The 9,506-nt window shown below is 48.1% G+C and overlaps 1 protein-coding gene across 2 annotated transcripts in view; it reads right to left on the bottom strand.

The window, feature by feature from the left end:
- NTRK3 (neurotrophic tyrosine kinase, receptor, type 3) overlaps positions 1–9,506 on the bottom strand; it is a 190,140-nt gene that overhangs the window by 4,390 nt on the left and 176,244 nt on the right. The gene's annotated exons all lie outside the window — the stretch shown is intronic.

Here is a 9,506-nt window from a genome sequence, read left to right as displayed (position 1 = left end):
CTTTCCAAGATTCTAATGCTGGAGTCTGATAGCCTAAGAGGCAGTGCTCCAACATCCTCCACTCCGCCCCAGAACAGCCCCGAGCAGAAAGGAAAAATCATCTGCTGGGGGGAGGGCAGGAGAGACTAGGACCACCAGGGACATGACCGGGACAGGGACAGATGGGGGGCGGGAAGGCCAAGAAGAACAAATACTTCTCTGAAGAAGACCTCGCCCACCCTGGCTCAGGGACCCCACGTCTAACCTTTTCCTCCATCTGTCGACAGCGTTCCCCGAAGTCACCCAGCGCAAAGCTACTTGCAAGCCTTCTGTAGCTCAGAACAAAGCCTGGCCCTCAGGGACTGTCTAGGTCCATGTTTCCTGAGAAGCGAGCCAGAGACTCTGGGATCGTTTTGGGAACGGGACGGGGAGCTGTGAAGACAGGCAAGGGGAGAAGGGGCGCTGCGTGCCCCTAAGGGTTGGATGAGAGGTTTGGGAGCCAATTCCACTGAACCAAGAGCAGGTTAAGTCTTCAAGGGCAAGTGCTTTAAAATTCATGGCAGCAAAAGACGAACCAACTCCTATGGCTATGCAACACGGAGGAGGCCAGGACCTCACACTTCTGCTTTCCTGATCATCCCCCCTCCGGCTGTCCCCGGCCCCTCCCACACTCCGGGCTTGGAGTCCAGGGCCCCCAGCTTTCCAGCACCCGCCAGTGAGGAGAACGTCCCCGAATCATCTGCCTGCATGCTCCTCACCCCACTCAGGAGTCTCTAGGCCTCCTTTCTGTACTTGCTTCCTCCTTTTATTATCTGACATGATAACTTTATTACCTAACTCCATAAAGTGGTTTAGGTTGTGGCCTTGATAAAAGGCCCAATACCAAATGGAGCTCACTATTGGATTATTTCCCAACATTTCCTCCTCAAATGTATTTGTCTGTCATCCCAAAGTTCTATTTGCCGTAATGCTTAGAACTTACACGGCCTGGGCTGTGAGAAGCGCGCTTTAGCCCGAGAGTGAGCTGAAGTACCCAGGAGCCCCGGCACTCGGGTCATGGGCGGCTTAACAATAGGGAAGGGAAGGCACAGGGCAATTCAGATCCTTGTTCAGACAGAGAGTAAGAGCAGGAGAGGGCAGCAGGTCAGATGTTGGATGTGGGGAGCCTGCTCTGCACCCCACCCCAGTCAAGGACATTCTGGCCTCAGCATCCCCACCTTTCCCCCCGGGGTAAGAAGAGGTGACATGTTTGAACCACGCTTCCTGCAGATATGGGCTGAAGAAGGAGCCCCAACCAATGCCCAGAAATGACAATCCTCCCATCAGACACAGCACCCATCACCCTGGAATCCAAAGATCACAGCCGAAAGTTAATTCAATTTCCCTCAATATCTTTAAAGTTGATATTATTAACTCCATTTTATTTGTGGGAAAACGGAGGCTCTGTAGTATTTTTTAAAAACACTCCAGTTATGGCCCCTCGTTTGTGGGTTTGGAAACCAAGGGGCCGGGAGGCTCCAGGACTCACGCCAGGCTGCCCTGTGAATGAGCTGCAGGCGCTGAAGGCAGGCTCTCTCACCCGCTCCGTGCACTCTGGGAGTTGGGCCTGGCTGCTTGGGCACCCAACCGGAAGCACATCCCACAGCTCTTCCTACTTCCCACCCGATGGGCCTGGATTCCATGAGCCATGTGACATGGCTCGCACATGTGTGTCGGTGTGTGAATCTGTAGAACAACGTGTCACATTATTTTGAGGTTCTGCTCTAGTATCTTGGCATTTGCGAAGCATTTCATCTTCTAAAAACTTTAAGTAAGAATTACATTAGCCTCAAAACAACTATGTGAGGCAGGAACAGAAAAAAACATGGTTATCTTAACGTCAATGCCTCCTACCCCCAGCCTGACCACGGGCTCCCCGGAACCAGTCCTCCTCACGTCCATCTGCACCCCCAGGGAGCCCAGGAAAAACAAGGCTCTTATGAATCAAAATAGCCAGGCTCTAAAAAGCCAGCAATGAAGACGAGCTGGGTTAAGAGGTGAATCTCAGCCTATCACAACAGCTAAGGTACATTACAAACCAACCAACGAAATCAGACTCCGCAGGCGAAGGGAAGAGTGAGGGAGCCCAGGCAGGTCAGCAAGCAAGTCCACACCAGGCACTCGGTGAGTCCCAAACACTCACAGCATTTTGCAAAAGTCTCCAAGGCTGAGGGGGGACGTTAAATCCACCAAGGGCAGCAGGCCAGCACATAAATCCTCGTCCCACACCTTATCACAGAGCAAAGTACGTCTCGGGTTGAGAAGAGGACAAGGAAGATGAAAATTATTGAATTACTTGACTAATTCTTTACTGAGGCAACCAGATGTTACCCACGCCCTTGTTTTTTGAAGCTGGCAGATGAGGAGCACAAACAGAATGTTCTGGATCTAACTGACAACTAGATGGAGATGAGATATGGCTGCCTCCGAGCTGTGAAGCGATGCTATGACCTTTCTATCTGTTGACAAAACTGTTCACATTGCTGTGCAGAGAGCCAAGGCCCCAAAGGTAAGCTATATGCTCCCTAGAGAAAAACCTTAGCTCGCCCGTCCCGAGGACTATTGTATACCAGGCTGTGGTGAGCACCTGCCAGGTTTTGCTTCCTTTATTTATTTTTCTTTTAAAAAAATCTTTATTCTTGAGAGTATTACAGATCAGAAAACCAAGGCACAGAGAGGTTAAGTAACCTTCCCAATGTTCCCCAGTGAGTAGGAGGCAAAGCTGAGATTTGAAGAGGTGAGATGCCTCTAGCAGCCACACACCTAGCTTCTATGTCCACTGACCCCTCCGGAAGCAAGAGGACCATGTAACCAATTTCAACCGGGACCCACACCTGCTTAAGCCAATGTAGCATATGGAGGAATAAACGCTTTCTCTCTAAGGAAAAGACAAACCTGATGAAAACCTCCAGGGATAAATAGTCACAGGGTGCGGGGAGCCAACTGCAGTGACATATTCGGATGTCTTTTCCTTCCTTTCTTCTTACACTAAGATTCCACCCAATGGCTATTTTTAAGATGGAAGTCTCCATGGCAGTTGAGAAGACGGGAAACTGGTCACAGAGCCCCTGGGAAACCCTTGCCCAGTCATGAGCAGAACCTCTTGCTTAAGGGCCACATATTCCTAAGAAAAGCTAGGCAGGACAATGAGTATCTGTCACAGAGCCCCTGGGAAACCCTTGCCCAGTCACGAGCAGAACCGCTTGCTTAAGGGCCACATATTCATTCCTAAGAAAAGCCAGGCAGGACAATGAGTATCTTTCTCAGCCGACCTGGCTTCCCGAGGTGCCTGCTGTGCCCCTGACTTGATTCCAGGCTGTACCTAATCAGTCATGTCCCTCAGAGTCTGTGCCAGTTGAAGAACCCATTGTGGCCCTCAAGTCAAAAAGTTTGCCCACCCCTGTTCTAAGCTCTTCCAAGTAATATAATGCTAAAACAAAAGGCAGAAAGTACACACAGGAAGATCCAAGAGACTTTTTGCATGTGCCACAGACAACAGGAAAAGGGTGGCCCTGAAAATAGGCAGATAAACCTTCATGTGAGCAAGAAAAGGGGAGGGCTTCTCGGCAATGGAAAATACGAACAATGCAGCCCAGAAAAGGGACTTGGAAAAGACTGAAAAGTATTCCTTGACAATATGGTCTCAATATGTGCTCCTGTGGCCAAAAATGCCAACACACTGCCAAGCATTATCAAAACAGCTAATGGAAAAACAACATACTGCCTTAATCTTGTGCAAATTCAAGTCACATTTGCATCAAGAAGAGTGCACACACTACTGCCTTCCACGGTGCAAGCTGGCTGGCGTGGCTCAGTGGCTGAACGTTGACCTATGAACCAGGAGGTAGGGTTCAATTCCAGGTCAGGGCGCATGCCGAGCTTCTGGGGCCGATCCCCAGTAGGGGGTATGCAGGAGGCAGTCATTCAATGATTCTCCCTCATCATTGATGTTTCTTTCTCTCTCTCCCTCTCCCTTCCTCTCTGCAATCAATAAAAATATATTTTTTAAAAAGATATGAAAAATCTAGGGAAGGCTAAAGGGAGAGAAAACATTTAGAAACAGCAGATGTAGAGAGAGTATGAGAGGCCAAACTTAAAAGTTCTGTGGGACTCAGCCTTGACATGCAGGGTGACTATGAATAATGTCAAAATTGTGGATATTGAACTAGGGGAAGGATTGATTCAAGTGAATGATGATCTTGCCAGCGTTCAACTGCTCTTGGTCTGTGCCAGCAGCAGGGATGGATAGCATTTATCCTGGCATCGGGGTATCCCATATGCCATATCATTTAATCGTCCCAATGCCTAGCACAATAGCATTTATTATTGTCATCTTACAGATGAGAAAAATGAGGCCCAGGAGCTTAAGTAATGTTTATGAATATATGGCAGTATAGCTGGGATTTAAATCTACATTTGTGCAACTCTGCAGCCTCTGCCCTGTATTGACCCAGGGTTCCTTGCTCACTGGGGTCCATCCTATCAGGCACACCCACACTGCTTTTCCTCACTGATACATTCTGGTGCCACCAGAGAGGCCTAAGGACAGGCTGCCATGTTTCCCTGAGGAGGAATCAGGCACCTATGGGCTTGGTCTCCAGGTGGCCCCAGAGAGGCCCAGGAAGGAATACTGGCACACCTAGGATGCTTGCGCTAAGACAAAAGTCTTGTGGGGACAGGGTTCCCCTGCTAATCACCCCAAAGAGCCATCAGTGATGCTACCAATGGGCCTGTCTCTAAAGCAGAGATTTTCAACACTTTTCATCTCACCACACACATAAGGTAATTACTAACATTCTGTGGCACACCAAAAAATATATATTTTACTGGCCTGACAAGAAAAATAGAAATAACTTTAATTCATTCAAATCGGACGAGTATTGTTGTGTTGGCTGCTGTCATTTTTTTATTCGACAATCTAAGGGAAAATAGGTCAGTGGCCCTGACTACGTAGTCAGGTATTGCATATCTTAAAAATTCTTGCAAGCACGCTGGTTGGAAATTGCTGCTCCAAAGCCTAGAATTTATCTGCCATACTGGTCTCCATGGATTCCCTCACAGAGTGATCTGGATGGGCTCGCCCACTGTAGACTGTGGCTGAGAAACCACCCTTTCACTGTAGACTTCATGAAGAGAACAGGCCACCTAAGCCCTGTGTGCTAGGTAATACATCCACTCTGAAGGGGCCTCTTTGGTCTTCTCCAAATCCTGGAATACATCCCACAGCTAACATCCAGAGACAGATGCTAGTGGCAGAGCTCCCCCTCTTACTGACATGAACTCAGGCCCTCACATCGCTCACCACTACTGCAAGTCTGCACCTCAATCTCCATCACACCCCATTTTCCTTCAACTAAGAATTTTACCCTTGAACATATTCATAACCTAGCAGAGACAGGGCCGACCAGAGCATAACAGGTCTGTCTAGGACAGTGATGGCGAACCTATGACATGTGTGTCAGAGGTGACACGCGAACTCAGTTTTTTGGTTGATTTTTCTTTGTTAAATGGCATTTAAATATATCAAATAAATGTCAAAAATATAAGTCTTTGTTTTACTATGGTGCAAATATAAAAAAATTTCTATATGTGACACGGCACCAGAGTAAGTCAGGGTTTTTCAAAATGCTGACACACCGAGCTCAAAAGGTTCGCCATCACTGGTCTAGGAAGACCTCTCATCCCTGAATACGCTGATGTGAAGAGGCGGACAGGATATACAGCACTTCCCAAACTGACTGACAGAGGAACCCTTTCTTCAAGAGCTTCTCACTGGACCAGCAGAGATCTGTAGGACACAAGCAATATACAGCATCTGTAGCTATCAAAATAGCCCCTTACTTGATGAAAATAAAAATGCAAACCCAGAAGGCAGTAGGGTGAGTGACCAAACAAGAATATGTCAGTCAGCCACGGAAATACTTTCCCGCACCTCTTATAATTATTCCAGGCTTTTTTCTCCTTCTCTCCCATTCTCTCCATAAGCGTGAACCTCAAGAAAGGGGTGTAAATTACACAGGGACGAAACCTCTGCAGCTATCAATCTTAAATGTCTCAGGTGTCTTACATCGCAAAGTGCTTCTCAGATTAGCGACTGAGGCAGCTTTTCTCGGGCACCTGGTGCAGTGCGATGCCTCCCAGGCGCCTGTGAGCGAGGACTGATAGCAATCGCTGTGCACATCCACAGGTCACATGACAGGGAGTGTTGGTGGCGAGTCCTGGCCTCAGCACAGAGGTGGCAGCTCCACAGGCACACAGCTCATGTGGCTTCATTTGGACCGAGAAGCCCCATAGGATGGCCAGATTCTGGGACTTGAAGAAGCAGCGAGCATCTCCTTTGATGTGAAAAATGTATCAAGATATCAGTGGCTTTAACACTGGGACTGATGTCAAAACACGCGTGAGCCAGGCACATGCACACATATGGAAACACACAGGGACACACAGCTGGACTTATGTGTACACACACAGAGATATAAGGAAACCAAAGTATTTTCCTACAACGGAAAGAAAGAGGTTTCTAGTCAGAAGGTAAGTGTCCCCTAGAAAAATTAAAATTAAAATTAAGCTGGGTTGGGCCTGTCCAGAAAAAAGGGGCAGAATCCTGAGACTAATGGAGAGGAAATATCCTTCCAGAACCTGAGGTTAGAAAACAGGTGGTTCTAAAAGAAGCTCCATGTGCAGGATGCTGGAGGGATATTTAAGTGAAAAAGGAAGTTAAGGCACGTGGGTCTAATTCTACCCATACCACTAAGTCACAGTGTCCCCTGGGACAGGTGTCTTAGCCACTCAGAGCCCCAGTTTCCCCACCTGCAAGCAACAGGGCTGCACAGAATCCGTCCTTGCTAGGATTGCTTGTGCATCTGAAACAGTGAGGCCGGCCGGCCCCCCCACATACCATGAACCAGGACACACAGCTTCTAAAAGCTCCCAGGTGACTCCAACGCCCGAGGACACAGACTTGGGGTACAGGGAACCAGGTGGCCTTTAAGCGCTTCCTGTTTTGAATTCTCTGACCAGCGAGTAAGTCTGCTCTCCAGTCTTCACTCCCATCCCCTCGCAGGTTCTTGGTGGCAGTGAAGTTAGTGAGGGGGAAGCGGGGCTCTGCCCCCAGTGACTCGTCATATTAAACAGACGCAGCAACCCCTCTGATCCATGCTCCATTATTCATACAGTCCTATCAGTTACTGAAACAGGATCCTGACCACTACCGGGAAATGGGATAAATAAGATCCACCTTCGTGAGCACCGCCTCCTTTTGCTGGAAGATTCCTTTTCCATTAGCAGCAGCTCAGATGTCCCGGGCTTCACAGACCAGCCCCATCTTGGAGCGAAGTAAGACTGAAGGACAGGGGGGTCCACACTCGGCTAACGGAGGCAGGCCTTTCTCTCCATCTGCCCCCGGGCCTTCTAGTCAAGGGACAGCGGTTCGTCTACTGGGAGAGAGCTGTCGTTGTCTGCTGCTTCTGAGGCCTCATGGCTGAAGAGGTCTGGGAGAAACCTCAGCCTGAGACATATTCAGGGAGTTTAATTCTCCATCTTTTTTCACAAAAGTTTTTCTTATTCCCTTTTGATCCATAGTGTGTTGGGAGGTAATTCTGTCCTCCAATATTAACGCCAAATGGTTTAAAATAAACACGCATGGCACACAGAGCATTAAAACCCGGCCTCTGCCGCTCAGCTTACACCCCTCTCACCCAGAACTGCTGACTCCACACCTGGGCATATGCTGTTCCCTCTGCCTGGTCGGCCTCTTAGCTCCTGCCGCCTGTAATTCCTACTCGTTGTCTAGCATTCACCAGCAGAAAAGCCAGTCTCCAGCTTGCTTTAGAAAAGTCAAAATAGAGATGAATTTAAGGAAGTTTATCTGAGACCTAATTAGAATGTGGGTCCACTGATAAGTCTCTGAAAGACGTACAAAATGCATGCATCTCCATATTGAGCAGGAACGAGTTAGATGTACCTATATTCAGTACATTAAGGGGCATTGGCTGTATTTGCACATTTTTGGAATCTTCGAAAATCATTACATTTTCACTAATCACCTCCTCAACCTGGCAAGAGGTGAAGGGGTTAGGTCATAGTTATGGCTGGCTCTGAGGAGACACACAGGCCCTAATGGCATGCACATATGCCAGACACTGAACAACATCCGTGTAACGTGACACTGGCTTCTATGCAGGGAGACATTTCCCACCGCACATCACTCTGCAGAGGGGAAAGTGTGATTTATAAATGATGTGACATCAAATCTGCAGGCCAAATTCTCCAGGATGACCTAGTAGGGCAAAAGTGTTCTCATGACATTTGAAATTCCTTCTTTAGTGAAACGGAAGCTGACTGTAAATATATAGTTATATATATATCTCCAACAACAGTAATAATACAAATAAATAGTGCCAATAGCCAATTTAGTGGTTGCTTCCTAAACCCAAGCAGCTATTATAAGCCTCCTGCACACCTCCCTTGTTTAATACACCGATGAGCTAGGTCCTCGCATGGTTCCCACTTTACAGCAAACATGTGGAGACTTAAGTGGCCCAGCAGCAAGTCTAATGCTCAAGTCTACCTGTTTGTTGACCTCACGGACCATGGAGGAAGGAGAAAGCACACGTTGTTCTCCGTGGAACTCCACACTCAGCTGGCTGACTCCCACCCTGCCATCTCTACGTCACCTTCAAACACACACGACAAGAGGCCCATGGATGATGGGAAAACCCAATGCATCCGTTTGACAAGGTTGCAGAGACGTGGCAGGCTCGATACAGGGGAGCATTTTCACACGGCCTACAATACAAACCTTTACGCTCACAACCTCAGCATTTCCCAGTAACACGCAAAGCCAGCATCGCTACTCCCAGCCCTGACCCCTCCCCACATCTTGCTTACACCCCGTTTATTACTCTCACAACACCCTGACTCCATCCAAGCTTCTCCATTTAGAGGAATCAGGGACAGCATGCAAGTCACAGATGTGAGGACAGGGATGAGGATGGTGGTCCCTGGTTTATATTGTTCTTACTCAAAAAGTGCTTCAGCATGTCATACCAAAAAATGACATATTCGTTTCCTTACTGGTGCTCCTAGCACCTAAGACAGTACCTAGGAATTACTAGATGCTCAATAAATGCTGACCAATGAATTTTTTAAAAATATTACCAACAATTGTCTCAACTTCTTCAAATATTTAAACCCTGGAAAAAGCCAACCACCATGTCCATCTCAGTGCTTCTCACCCCCTGGTGTGCATCAATCACCCGGAGGGCTTGTGAAACAAATCATACCCGGCCCGCTGGCTCAGGGGTTGAGCATCCACCTAGGAACCAGGAGGTCAGGGTTCAATTCCCGGTCACGGCACACGCCCGGGTTGTGGGCTCCATCCCCAGTGTGGGGCGTGCAGGAGGCAGCCAATCCATGATTCTCTCTCATAGTTGATGTTTCTCTCTCTCGCTCGCTCTCCCTTCCTCTCTGAAATATATAAAAATATT

Source organism: Myotis davidii, unplaced genomic scaffold (assembly GCF_000327345.1).
Source record: "Myotis davidii unplaced genomic scaffold, ASM32734v1 scaffold164, whole genome shotgun sequence".
Lineage (NCBI taxonomy): Eukaryota > Metazoa > Chordata > Mammalia > Chiroptera > Vespertilionidae > Myotis > Myotis davidii.
The sequence above is the reverse complement of the archived record's forward strand: the minus strand, read 5'-3'. Positions and strand labels throughout refer to the sequence as shown.